This window comes from Perognathus longimembris, chromosome 17 (genome assembly GCF_023159225.1).
Source record: "Perognathus longimembris pacificus isolate PPM17 chromosome 17, ASM2315922v1, whole genome shotgun sequence".
Classification (NCBI taxonomy): Eukaryota; Metazoa; Chordata; class Mammalia; order Rodentia; family Heteromyidae; genus Perognathus; species Perognathus longimembris.
This window is the reverse complement of record NC_063177.1, coordinates 48,138,387-48,152,834: the sequence shown is the minus strand read 5'-3', so window position 1 is coordinate 48,152,834 and position 14,448 is coordinate 48,138,387.

Below are 14,448 nucleotides of genomic sequence, written 5' to 3'. Positions count from 1 at the left end.
CACATGGAATAGATTCCCAAGTAGTTGATAAAGTGGACATCAATTTTTGCCTAATACCAGTTTTATGGATGCAGTCCTGGAAATACCATCAAACAGTATGTGAATATCTCTGTAAAGTAGATTGTCCACCCTTCTATCTGCTGTGACATATTTTAATCTAAACAGCCTGACTTTATTTCCCTCCTAAGATTGTCCATTGAATTTGCTGTTTGGAAAACCATTGATATGGTTTAGCATTCATGTGAGGAGGTGAACAAAGGATTTTTCTTGTTGTTGTTGCTTTTGTTGACATCCTGGTAACCAAGGCTTGAACCAAGGCCTCTCATTTGCCTGCCATGATTGCTTGACTCAAGCCACACCTTCAGTTCAGCTTTGCGCTGGTTAATTGCACATGGAATCTCTACATTCTTTTCTGCCCAGGTTGGCTTCTAAACTTGAGCCTCACATCTCAGCCTTCTGAGTAGCTAGGACTACAGGCATGAGCCACAGGTACGGCAAACACCTGACTTGAACCAAGCTTGTAATCTAACATTTGCTTATCATGCTCAATGCTCAAACCATGTTCAGCCACGGAAAGCCTGGTATTATTAGGACATAGTGGTCAGACTTGAAATTGATGCCTTCCTTACCTTCATCTATGTTATTTTTAAGTTATATTTGTTGAAAAGCCAACTTGATCAGAAGACAATGCTAATAAAAATCTTAGTGATCATGATGTTGTAGATACTGAGGCAAATGCTGACCCAGTTCATTTAATTCTCACAAGCATTCTGAAATCGGCCTTATGATTATCTCCACTTAAGAAGAGGTAAGTTGAGGCACAGATAAATTCCAATATGTGTCTAATGTCACATTTGTCATGGGTGTCGGAGCCAGAATTTTACACAGCCTATATGACTCTAGATTTAAACCTTCTTCTTGGCCCCTCCATTCCTTGCTCCATTCCTTGCTTTCTGACATCCCCATCACTTTGACTGCTATAAAATAATATAAAACTCTTTGCCCTTCTTAGTAGCATCACCAAGTCATATCTGAGCTCACGACCCTGCAAAGGTACACAATGAATCACAGACATCTTTGGTACTGAACCATAATTTCAGATAAGCTAAAAATCCAACTCTCTGGCTTCTTTAGTTCTTGAGAACTTGCTTGCATAAAGGAAGACAGTTCACATTCTTTGTTATTGGCAGACATACATTGCTGTTTGCCCTAGGCTTGTGGCTGGGGACCAACCTAATCTGTTCTTTATGAGTTGAAGTTTAGGGAGTTGGAGGCCATGGGAAATGGGTAATATTTATGGCTATCTCCAGCAGTGACTCACTGGATTTCCAGTGAACAGTCCCCAAAGCCAATCAGCTCCAGGAGAACATGGGCCATCCAAGGATCACTATCTGACCAAGTGAGACTAACTGAACCACTTAAGGGTGGAAGTTGTGGATTGTTGGGAAGTTTTCAAAAGCACAAGATGTCACCAGCTTGACTTTCCTGGCTGCCAAATCAGTAAAAGCCAAGAGAGATGGCATGCTCCCTAATAAACAGTTCTGCAGCTGTGTGCAAAGGTCAAGTGATTTAGCAAGTTCTTGTCTAAGAACAATTCTATGGCTCCTGACCCACGCGGTCACTCTGGCTCACTCCAACATTGACTGCTTTGAGCCGAACTCACAACTCCTAAGCCCAGCAATGCAAGGTCTGAGTCAGCCTCTTATCCTTCCTCAGAGGATAGAAATAACATTTGCCACGGGAATGTCTGACTGTCAGTGCATCGAAAGGACCCCACGAGGAGACTGTGGATGAACCGGCAATGCCAAGAAGTTACTGAATGTGAAAAGCATGCAGAGGGTATTCTTTTAGCTCCTGAGTTTCAGGGGCAGGGTAACCACCTTGTAGATTTGTTTTACTATCAACATTCATAAAGCATAGATTCCCCTTGAAATCTATGGAATCATTTGAGCTACCACCAGCATAAATCTCATCAGTGAGACAGCTCGTTCTTCCTTCGTACTATTTCCTAATCCTGAAGTGAACAAAGAAAACTGCCTTTAACCAAACAACGGAGTACAGGTATACACTTCCATAGGCGTATCCCTCTGTCTAACATAAACGTCTAACTTTATAAAGCTGGTGATCTCTCACGGCAGTACCTTCTCTCCATCCATATCACAAGGATTGCCGGTCTGACAACTGAAGCCACCAACACTGTAAGAACAGGAACCCTATGCTTCCTAAACCACAACTTGAATCTGAGTCCCCCAAGACAGGTGTGGAACTCAGGTTCTCTTCCCCTGCATTGCTAACGAGCTCCAGAGGGATGGTAGGAGGGAGGCCAGATGAGTCATGGTCCACCTCAGCTTCTCAGCACTGGACAACATCTGTAAAGGGTTTCCAAGGCTAAGACCCCCTTCATTGTGTGACAGCTTTGTTGCTTATCCTGCTTCAAGATTCCACCTCTAGCTTCATGAAGACTACTGTGAAGGCTGGGCATGGTAGTACACCAGCGTTCTGGAGGTGGAAGCAAAGAGGATCACAAGTTCAAGGCCAGCCTGTAGCAGCATAGTGAGACCTTGTCTCCAAACAAACAAACAAAAACACACATGCTTTTACTTGTACTCCACCAGAGAAATGGGAAATTCTTCTCCTGCCTTTTACTGGTACTATATAATCATCAGCACGCATGGTGGTGGTGGTGTTTAAAAAAAAATTTGGGGGCTGGGGATATAGCCTAGTGGCAAGAGTGCCTGCCTCGGATACACGAGGCCCTAGGTTCGGTTCCCCAGCACCACATATACAGAAAACGGCCAGAAGCGGCGCTGTGGCTCAAGTGGCGGAGTGCTAGCCTTGAGCAAAAGGAAGCCAGGGACAGTGCTCAGGCCCTGAGTCCAAGGCCCAGGACTGGCCAAAAAAAAAAAAAAATTGGCAAATTCCAGTGGATATATGTTGCATGAAGTTGACATGACTAAACAAGTGACATTGGCCTTTCAAAAAATCATTTTCTTCTTTCTTAGAGGCAAATTCTTTTTTCCTGTTCCTGTGGTCTTTGCTTTCCTTTCAAGACCTTCTTCCTGCTGAAAGATAATCCATAATCCCATTTTGTTTTGGAATATACCTACAGACCACAGGACAGTCCATGTGGAAAGGCTCTAGTGCAGTTCAGTCTCTGCTTTTTGGTTAATTACCCAATAATTCTAACCACTGAAGTATAAAGCTGGTTTCTGGATCAGGATGGGCAAGAAAAGAAGAAAGTTGTGCTGAAATGCAGAAAGTAAATCCAGCTGTTTACAACTCTAAAACAGTCTAGTGCAGAGATGTAAGGACGTGAATGTTGACATAATCAAAACTTCCAGCAATATAGGCATCGTTGAATATGTATGTATGTATGTATGTATGTATGTATGTATGTATGTATGTATATACGTTTGTGTATTTGTATAGGTCAGCACATTATATGCAGCCATTAAAAACGATGCTGCCTATATTCACTGACTTCATAAAATGCCCAGTATATAATTTGGAAATCACTGTAGGAGTCAATAACATAATGATAATCCCATTAGGTGGTGTGTGTGTGTGTGTGTGTGTGTGTGTGTGTGTGTGTGTGTGTGTGTGTATGTGTGTGTTCTAGGGAAGAAGTATGGAATATTTGTTTATATCTTTGATTTTTTTGTTTTTTATTTTTTTGTTTGGGTGGTTTTTTTTTTTTTTGCATGTGCCAGTCCAAGGGCTTGAACTCGAGGCCCAAGAGCTGTCCCTTGGCATGTTTGCTCAAGTCTACTGTTCTATGACTTAAGCCACAGCTCCACTTCCTCCTGAGTAGCTAGGATTATAGGGGTGAGCCACCAGCACCCAATTTATATATATTTAACTGGGATTGGAGATACTGTTTGTTTCCCTGCATGTAAGTTCTCTAAAGTTTCTCAAAATGCATTACTTTTAAAATACAAAACAAAGCTCTTTCCAATTAAAGGAAAAACACCTCCTTGGCAAGTATTTATGGAGCATGGCCATCTGGGGTGGGGGAAAATACTGAGAGGACTTTTGTGAGTCACTCCCATGAATGTTTAGTTCTCTCCTGGGCTGTTTTAATTCTAACCATGGTTTGTGACTCTCGGGTAGAGGTGACTAACTCACCCCCAGTAAGAGAGCATTATTTTGATCAAAGTAACTCCCTTGATGAAGTGACAGATGACAATTCAATGGAAATTAATTTTTATCATTTTCTAGTGCTGCTCCTGGGGGTTGAACTCAGGACCTAGGTGCTGTCTTTTAGCTTTTTCACTTAAGGCTGTCCACACCTCCACTGGTGGCTTTTTTGTGGTTAATTGTAAATAATACTGTCACGAATTTGCCTGTCCAGCTTGGGCTGGCTTCACACAGCCATCTTCAGATCCCAGCCTCCTGAGTGGCTAGGATTTACAGGCGTGAGCCAGGAGCATCCAGCTTCAGCCTTAATTTCACTTCTTTTTCTACTGCTTTTTGGATGTCAATTGAGAAAAGGAAGAATATGATCTTTATTGTTGTTGTTGTTAGTGTTCTAATATATTGTAACTATTAGAATCAGCAATCCTGAAAGATGGCATCCAAAGCCCTGGTCAGTGTTCATGGAGGACACACCACGGTGTCCCTCACATGGGGGCTTCTTAAACCACTCTTTCCAGAGAAGTCTACTATGGATGAACGCTGATGATACTGAGATAGCCTGGGAGAAGCCCAACCTAGAAACCACATGGAGATAGAGAAAGACAGAGGTGCCCAACTAGCTAGCATCTCCATCTAGACACTAGCCAGTGAAGGATGAAGCCCTCCATCTTCTACCCCAGCCACCACCTGACAGCAAACCACATGAGAGATGACAAGCCAGCACTCCCAGCTGGGGACAGTCATCCCACAGGTCTGGGACAACTAGCAATATAAAATCCCAAGGCTTGCTGCGTTCTAGTACACAAAGGGCCAACTAACAACCTCCCTCTCCTCCGTTTTCCAATCCAATTGCCTTTCTCCATTCTCCATGTTCATTCCGTTCTCTACAATACCTTGAGCGAGCAGGATGCCATGTTGATGGATAAATTACTAGCAGTCAACATGCAAAGAATGCAGATAAGAAGGCATTACACCCATCCAAAGAAGAAACACTTCCAGATCTGATATCTTAAAGTATGACTACAGTGAAGACAGAAAAATAACCTTTCCATTTGCCTGAGAATTTTGTTTATGCCTTCTCTCTCCACATACCTCTACCTCTTGTAGGAACTTGAAACAAAACTTCTTATGCCAAGGAAGGACTATCCACTCAAGGATGAAAGATTGAGAAGGGCCTGGTGGCACATGCCTGTAATCCCAGCACACAGGTAATTGAATCAGGAAAGCCATGAGTTGAAGTGACATAGTGAGATCTATGCTCAAATAAACAAAAACAAAACTCTGGAATAATTAGAATAATCACGACACAGTCCTGAGGAGAACCATTTCTAAGTCACTCTGTCCACTTTCCACTGTCCATTGTCATTAAAAAGTTACCTGATAAATATGTACACAAGCCAGGTGCTGGTGGCTCATACCTAATCCTACTCAGGAGACTGTGATCTAAAGATAGTGGTTCAAAGCCAGCCCATGCAGAAAAGTCCATGAGACTCTAATCTCCAATTGATCACCAGCAAACTGGAAGTGGTCAAACTGGTAGTTATCCTTGAAAAAGAGCACACACACAGTGCACAGGCCCTGACTTCAAGCCACATGACCGACAATAAATAAATATGAACAGTAGCACAATGAGCCTTCCACCATCCAAGCTGAAATTTCTATGATTCAACGGTCAAAATGAATCAGCAAAAAGTAGGCCTAAATGCATGGCTCAAATGTTAGAGCACCAGCTAAGCAAGCTCAAGGCTCTGAGTTCAAAACCCCAGTACTGCACACACTTCTCCCAAAAGAAAGCAAGATGGAGGTGATGGTGTACCTGTTGGTGCAACATGTGAATTCACACCATTAACATGAAGGTCTACCAGTTCTTTCCAAACTACAATTATGTGGACACAAACTGATTAGATCTCAGAATGTAGGACAAACCAAAAGAACTTTGCAGGCCTAGCCATACATACTTGTACTAATGTTTCCTTCAGTTTCTGAACATCTGGACCATGCACTACTTAATCCTATAAAGCAATTTTCTTAATATCTCACTTAGAGGTGCAGGAAAAATAAATAAATAATTGATTAACTAATTAATTAAGTTAAATGACTAGTTGGCCTCACAGTTCAGTGTTAGGAAGCCAAAAATGAGTTGGTCTATAAGAATATAGTCTCAGACAGGCATCAGTGGCTCATACCTATAATCCTAGCTACTCAGGAGTCTGAGATCTGAGAATCATGGTTCAGAGCCAGTCTGGTCAGGAAAGTCTGTGAGACTCTCATCTCCAAATAGTCACCCAAAAAAAGAAAAAAGAAAAAAGCCGGGAGTGGAACTGTGGCTTGTGTAGTAGAGTGATAGCTTCAAGCACAAAAGCTCAGGGACAGCACCCAGACACTGAGTTCAAACCCAGGAACTGCTCTCCCCCCAAATAGACATATACTTCTATATAGTTTGAATATATGCATATAAAATATATACATGTTATGTATACATACATATATACATAGAGAGGGAGAGAAAGTCTGAAGTACGATACAGATGGAATTACTTTCTCAAGAGTCTTGAGGATGACACCACTATTGTGTTGCTATGTTTGTTCTGTTTTGTTTGGAAGTGGGATAATAGAGCTGGGGGAGGAGAGAAGCGATGATGGAGGAAGAAAAAAGAATAAATTACCCAGTGAGGTTTTTACCTACAGCATTTCTGATACATAATACATAGACACAGGACTTCCATGAACAGCTCAAGAAATATACAGACTCACTACACCATTAAATATGTCTTTTATTGGTTGTACATTTTCTTATGAGATCAAGATACCCCTTTGTTCAAGGCCACCTGGATCCTGGTTGCTGATCTTCTTTGCTCCAGCTATGAGTTCCCAGTTAGCACTTTGATAGAAAGAGGTGTATTTTGTCATTGATTTTTCACCACCTCTATCTTTAAATTGATTTCTGAGTGAGGTCATAGATGGATATGGCCACTGAACCCGACACACACAAGGTGTAGGGTTTTACATACACACACATGAACATCTGGAGACCAGTTAATGTCAGCAGCTCATCCCTTTTCTCCTCAGCTGCAGCGGGAGATGGAAGAATATCCTGAGTTAGGAAATCAGAGAGAGAGCTCCTCAAACATCAAGGAGTTCAAGGTTGACTCAATCTCCTAATTTCAGTCCCCTTTTGAGAGGGCAGGCAGAGCAGGGCAGCATGTAAATCATCAAACAGCCACCTGTTTTGATAGCTCTACCACATTTCCTTGGTCAAAAAACACAGATTCAAAACAAATATGTTGTAGCACACAAGCAGCTTACTCCTTGTTTGGTATACTCTTAAGCAAGAAAGGAAGATAAAAATAATTTTTAATGCAGTGATAGGAAAGTTCATCATACAATGATCTCTTCATCTATAAGGCAAAAATCACTTCCAGTTTGGGCAATTATAATCCCTGGTTATTAATTGCTACAAAGCAATCATCTAGGAGATTACATATGCCCTTAATCTATGGTATTTACATGAAAAGATGAATTCATCAAGAATGTTCACCCAGAGCAAGTAGCATCTCCAAATGTCACAAGGCACCATGAACTCTTCAGGGTCACATTATCCTTCCATTCTGTAGATTTCTGGGAGCAACCCATACATGACCCACATCAACCTCAGTGCTTATGTATACCCCATGAACACTGGCTATCAACTGAACCCAGTCAATTCAGAAATATCATCTCCAATGGTGACAAGCAATGATTCAGTAGAAAAAAGAATACACACAACCTAAGATAGTGAGAATGCTCAACTAAAATGAGAATGCAAGGGGCCAACAGAGCCAATACAGAGAGATTAAAAGAAAAAAGAAGTGTCTTGTCCCACAAAACAATTACGTTTTAAATATAATCCAGGGGCTTTATAGACATTATTATTTGTGATACTCCTAACTTCCCTCTTTCACTAAAGAAACTTGCCCCAAATATTTTCATAATATGAAAACACAAAGAAAAGTGTATACCACTCTCGCTTCAACACCTTCCTTTCTTCTGTAGCTCACACAAGAGACAAGTTCCCAGAGTCAAAGGTTAAATTTAACATCCACCTCAAATGCATAGAACCATCCCACCCACACATTTCAGATCTCTTTACTGAAGAAACTTCTCTACAGCTCAGCCTGCTTCATTCACTATGACCACAAAGAAGAGAATATTCCAACCAGAGAAGCCAAGCAGCATCCTGTATGTGGCATCTGGGAAAGAGAAGGCTAGCCACAGACAGGTATTCATTCATTCTTCTACTCCAAACTCTGCAGACATTGACTGGAAGTGCTGGAGACACGACTTGGGAAGGAGTGAAGAATATGCTTCTCCAATCCGCACTTTGGAAATATTTCAGATACCAACAGAAGTCAGTGGGCTCCTAACTTGCATATGGACCCACTTCATTTTGGCATCTGTGCATGTCTCGTGGACCCAACAGCTTTCTTCTCAATCAGCATGGTTCAAAAATAAAACTGAGATATAACATAAGGAAACAATCATTTGTACAATGAAAATGTATCTACCATAAAATTCATGAAACTCAAGCAAAGGTATTTTGGTGTTTGTTTGTTCTTTAAAAGACAAGATTAAAAAAATAGAATTAGCATCCTAATCTCTGCTGTTGAAACACAAAAGAGGCTGGGGAAATCTGTTCATTTTATTATAATAAAGCTCAATTCCATGGTGAAGTTCTGCCTAGAATCTCATCAAGATTTTCACAAGATCCATGGAAATTGTTCTTACATGACATTTCTAATGTCTTCTTTCAACTTTAAATAGGACCCAATTTTGTAGTTCTAATAGGAAATACACTCTTACCATGTAAGTCAATTCCACCAAATATGTATTATTCCATTAAAGTATTATGTCATTCCATGCCAAAACTCACCTCAAATAGAAAACAAATTTGAGATTAGTGAACAAATCAGACACAGCCGCAATAAAAGAGATGAATTATTTGAATTTTCTTAATCACACTTCCAGAAATGGTTTCTAATACAGAGATAGGCCTAGAAGCCCACAAATGATTGTTCAATGTAATGTGCTGGCATATATAATGTTCCAAAAGGGCTTGTGTGAAATCCACACTGTTAAGTTTCCTTTTGTGGCAAATATACCAGTGCCAGTAACTCTTTATGAGTGTGCAGAAGGCACCTGGTACAAACCAGGTGGAGCCTAAGCATTCCCTTGTGTGTAGCTCATGAGGGAGACACCATCCTCAATGGCCATACCAGATTCCCATCATCCCTGTCCATTTGCAACAGCTCTGAGTAGCCCTGCCAGAGCGACCCCTGCCAACTAAGGTCTCCCAAGACCTTTCTCTGCATTACAACTGCCTGGTGAGCTTCACAAAAGGCCAGTGAACAAGGATCACACCTCCTCCTCTGCAAACAGAAATCTAAAAGTTACAGGGCCTAACAAGAGTCCTGTGTCACCACTTTCCCCTCAGTGAGAGGATAAAAGAGCACCAGGCTCTTCTCCACAGCTTTAACAAAATTACCCCCACTGATGGAGTTTCCGGGGGATGGAGATGGTTGCCACATGCTGACTGCATGCGTTTACTTTGAGATGGTTGCTGCCCTAAAATTAGAATGAATGGTCCTATCTTCTTACTGTCCTAACTCCTGGAACCCTGTTAGTTTAATACAGGGAAAGGCCGCGAGTCACACACATAACTGGTTACAGAATTTCCAAGGTTGAGGTGCTTTGTGGATTCTTTAAGTAACTATTACCTTCCCAACGTTTTAGTAGCCACCAAGGCTTCTCATTAGGAGTAGCCAAATATTCTGACTAGAGGGAATTGCCATAGGCTGAGTTGGCCTTGATCTCACTTCCTGCTCCTTTTGGCTACTGGACGATTTCCCCCCGGAGCAACACTAAACACGGTCAGGATTCCACCGATGTCCCTCACTTGTAACTTCTGAAAATACTGAATGTACAGTGTGATACACAATTTGAGATCAGAGAAAACTTCAAAACCAGTGTGTCTTCCTGTGTCTTCCCTACGATTCGTGGCTTCTGAGATCTCAAACTAGTTTTGAGCATTAGATTTTTTTAAATGATAAATCTTTAGTTCTTTTGGCACAGATGCGTAGTGTATTTCTGGGAACCTTTTTAGATAACCCTCCTGTCTTTACCACCTGCCTGCCACCAGAACCATCCGATTCTTATAATGATTCTTATACTTTTTTGGGAGAGAAGTTGATGAGCTGTGTACACTCAAAATCCTTTAAGTATTTGGTTGAATGAACCCATCCCTCCTCCACTTACTGACATTGGAATCCATTAACATGAGAAAAAACTAATGGTGTGAGTGTGCTTATCACACAGCAAATGAGATCGAGGAGGTACCTTGCTGGCCAGTCAAGTTTATCAGTCTTTCTTCCATAGGGCTCCTAGCTTTGTACTATTCTTTGCATTGATTTCTTTCTTCCCCAGTCCCAAACACAATTTCACATCCCTGTTGAACTTGAAATTCCAAAGTCTAGCGACAAGCCCGAAAAAATAGTAGCCTGGCTTTCTATGTTGAGATATCCTACAGACTGGCACACTCATATTGGTAGTGAACAAATGCTGTTAATTACCCATTTCTGGTCACATTAGGAAATTGGATGACCTGCCTCCCTGGTCTTTTCAAAGGCCAACTGAAAGATTTGTGTGTGTGTGTGTGTGTGTGTGTGTGTGTGTGTGTGTGTGTGTGTGTTGCTATTGGGGCTTAAACTCTGGGCCTAGGCACTGTCCCTTAGTTTTTTTCACTCAGGCTGGTGGTACTCTACCATTTGAATCGTACCTCCACTCCCAGCTTTCTGCTGGTTAACTGGAGATTAAGAGTCTCGGGGATATTCTTGTCCAGACTGGATTCAAGCCTTGATCCTCAGATCTCAGCCTCCTAAGTAGCTAGAATGACAGGCGTGAGTACCTACAGCTGGCTCCAATGGAAGACTTTAACAGACAATCTCATCTTTGGAATAAGAGTTTTGCTGGAAGTTCTCTCAGCTATCCCTTTCCTTCAAGTTCATTGAGACAGATCCTTGCCCAATGATTGCTTTTGACTTCGGATACCTGACCACGATTAAATCAGTTCCTTTCCACAGAGTGTTTACGTCAACACAGATTATCTGTGACCCACTGAGGAACTGGAAGCAAAATGCAAGGAGGAAAATGCAATTGACATCTTGGCCTACACCACAGACTATGCCTAGTTACTCTGGAATTTCTGTTTCCCACATTCAGATGAAACTAGGTGTCTACTCTCATCCTTACTTTCCCTTAACTCAATCCAGGCTGTAAAGGCCCTACTGCTTCAAAGACATACTGAATCTCAGAATGACAAAGTAGAAACTAGAGACAACCCTGAGGCCTAGCAAGATAAACTACTCACAAGATATGAAAAATCCATCCGTGCTGACAACTGTGTGAAAGAAACAAAGTCACATCTCTCAAAACCTAACTAAAGTCCCAAGAATCAAGCATTCAATGCCTAACCTCAAATGACAGTATAAATGGCCTGATGTCACCATCCTGAAAATTGCAAGACTAGGCCAAATATATACAAATTCCACAAACACATACATGTTGGTGTCACAAGGTAATAATGGTTTCTTTAAAACATGCAAATTCTTCACTACAATGTCCCTGATATTGCTGGGGGTCCCTGCTCAGGCTAGAGTCCTCTTCACATTCAATAGGCAGAGAAGCTCCTAGAAGAATTTTGTTCAGAAAAGGAAGTTGAGCCAGGAACTATAACCATAACCATTCATCCTAACTAAAGTCTTGATTTCAAAGAAGTCCATTAGGAAACCAGCAATGCTTTCTTGATTCTCTAAACCTCAGAAAAAGAACATGTTAGCAGTCGCCATGAGCAGGTGCAGCAAGTGATGAATGTGGCAATCATGTTTCCCTTGGGAAGATAACTGCATTTTGAAAGTTCTAGACTTCAAACTTCCCCTAGGGAAAGAGAAAGAAATCTTTTAGGTAAATTTCTAGATCAAATATTTACGATGCCTAATGATGCAGCAGGGGGTTCTAGGAGAAGAGAGAGGAAAAAGCCCAGGCCATTGGCTAACAGTCACCTGTATTCAGCCATTCTGCACAGCAAAGACATGCTAATAGTGAGGTAAGGACACTAAAGGCTCGACAAATCCAGCTAGTCTGGTTTCCTACAAAATCTTCACATCCGAAAGAAAGGCATTTTGCATAGTCCACTTAGAACAGAAATGTACTAATGAATAAAATGATTAAAAATGTACTCCTCCAAATCCTGGGACAGAACACAGGGGTAGCATGAGCTTTTGATCACAGTGAGAACTCTCAGATGACTGGAGAACAAGAATTTGAACCAGCCATGTAACTACTTGGGAATCTGGAGCTGAGGATCTTTAGTTCAAAGCTAGACTGGGCAGGAAAGTCAATGAGACTCCTATCTCTACAATTAACCACCAAAAAAGCCAGAAGTAGAGCTGTGGCTCAAGTAGTAGAAAAGAAAGCTCAGGGACAGTGTGCTCAGGCTTTGAGTTCAAGCTCCAGGCCATACACACCCGCTACACACACACCAATCAGACCCCCAAACTATTCTTTCTTATTTTCTACAAAGATGGACAAACATGATTTAGACGACTTGGGAAGTATTGAGAACTATAACTTCATCCTATTTCTGATGAACTCTAGTCTCACACATTTCTCAAATCTCACTAACTAGCTCAGGAGATGAGGAAACAAAACTGTTCACATCTAAGCTCATGATTCTCCCTGTGTGCACATTAAACCACAGATAGGAAGACAATGAAAAACTGCCATGAGCCAAGGATACCTTTTACATCTAAAGGGATGAGCCTTTTGTCTTTAAACTTTACAGTTGCTAATTGCATAGAAATGGGGGAGGGGGAGGGAATAAGTAGTGCTGAGTCAGGAGAGAAAAACCAGTTCTATCAGCTTCCTGAATACTAAATGCTTACCTGAGGAAATCAATGGGAAACATTCATGGGGCTCAGCACTCCCATCCTTTCTGAGTATAGCCATCTGCCTAAACTACAACAGCATGTAAGCTAAACACTTACTACATGGAAAGACTATTGGGCACTGGTGGCTCACATCTGTAATCCCAGCTATTCAGGAGGCTGAGATCTGAGGATCACAGTTCAAAAACCAGCAAGGCAGGACAGTCTATGAGACTCTTACCTCCACTTAACCACCAAGAAGCTGGAAGCGGAACTGTGGCCCAAATAGTAGAGAGATTGCCATATGGTAGAGAGCTAGGCATGAGTAGAAAATCTCAAGGACAGCACCTAGACACTGACTGAGCTCAAGCTCTAGAACTCAAACAAAAATAAAAATAAATACTCTGTTCATGTACGTCATCAACTGGAATTTTCAGGTCTTGGACAGCTGTTAGCAAACAATGGCCTGTGGATCAATCTGGCCCTGTTTGGTTTTATAAATAATTTTTTGTAACCTATTCACTATAGATTTATTTGTATATTATTGATAGAGTTGAGTAGATGTAACCAAGATCATGTAAAATAAATACAAAACACCAAAAAATATTTACTATCTTGCCTTTCACAGAGAGCTTGCCAGATATCACAGCCTGATCAATGAAGAGAGTTATTGAGCCTATGGCATCCACAAACTACAGTCCTTTCTCCAACAAAGAAAAAATGTGAAAAATTATGTTTCATACATGAGGTAACACTTTTCCTAGGACAAAAAGGTCCTAGCTTAAAACAGATTCCCAAAGGAATTCAGGTTTCCCACCTTAGGGCAAAGAAACACACATCGTACCTTCAGCTATAACACAATGAACACTGCCAAAACAAACATATCCCCTTAGAGAAACAAACCACAAAACTTCTAGAATAAAATATCATATTTCTATTCATCAGGGTTGGTAGTTGCTTCTTCCTACCTTTTACTATGGCATAGTTCTCTATGTGAGTGTGTGTGTGTGTGTGTGTGTGTGTGTGTGTGTGTATAGAGTGAGAGGAAGAGAGAGAGCCTGATTGAAAACCATCTATTTAAAAAGTAAAAGAAATATATCCCATAAAAAATGAAATCTATCCAAGTATCTTTTCATTAAAGTATCTTTTCAATAAAAATCTCCTTAAAGTCATAAATGCCTATTAAGGAGTCAAAAAAAAAATCTCAGCAAACTAGAAGTATAGTCCTGGGTCTTGAGCTCAGGACCCGGACACTGCTGTCCCGAACTTCTTTTGCTCAATTCCAGTGCTCTACCATTTGAGCCAAAGCTCCATTTCTGTCTTTTTCTGAGTAAGTTTAGTGGAGTTAAGAGTCTCCT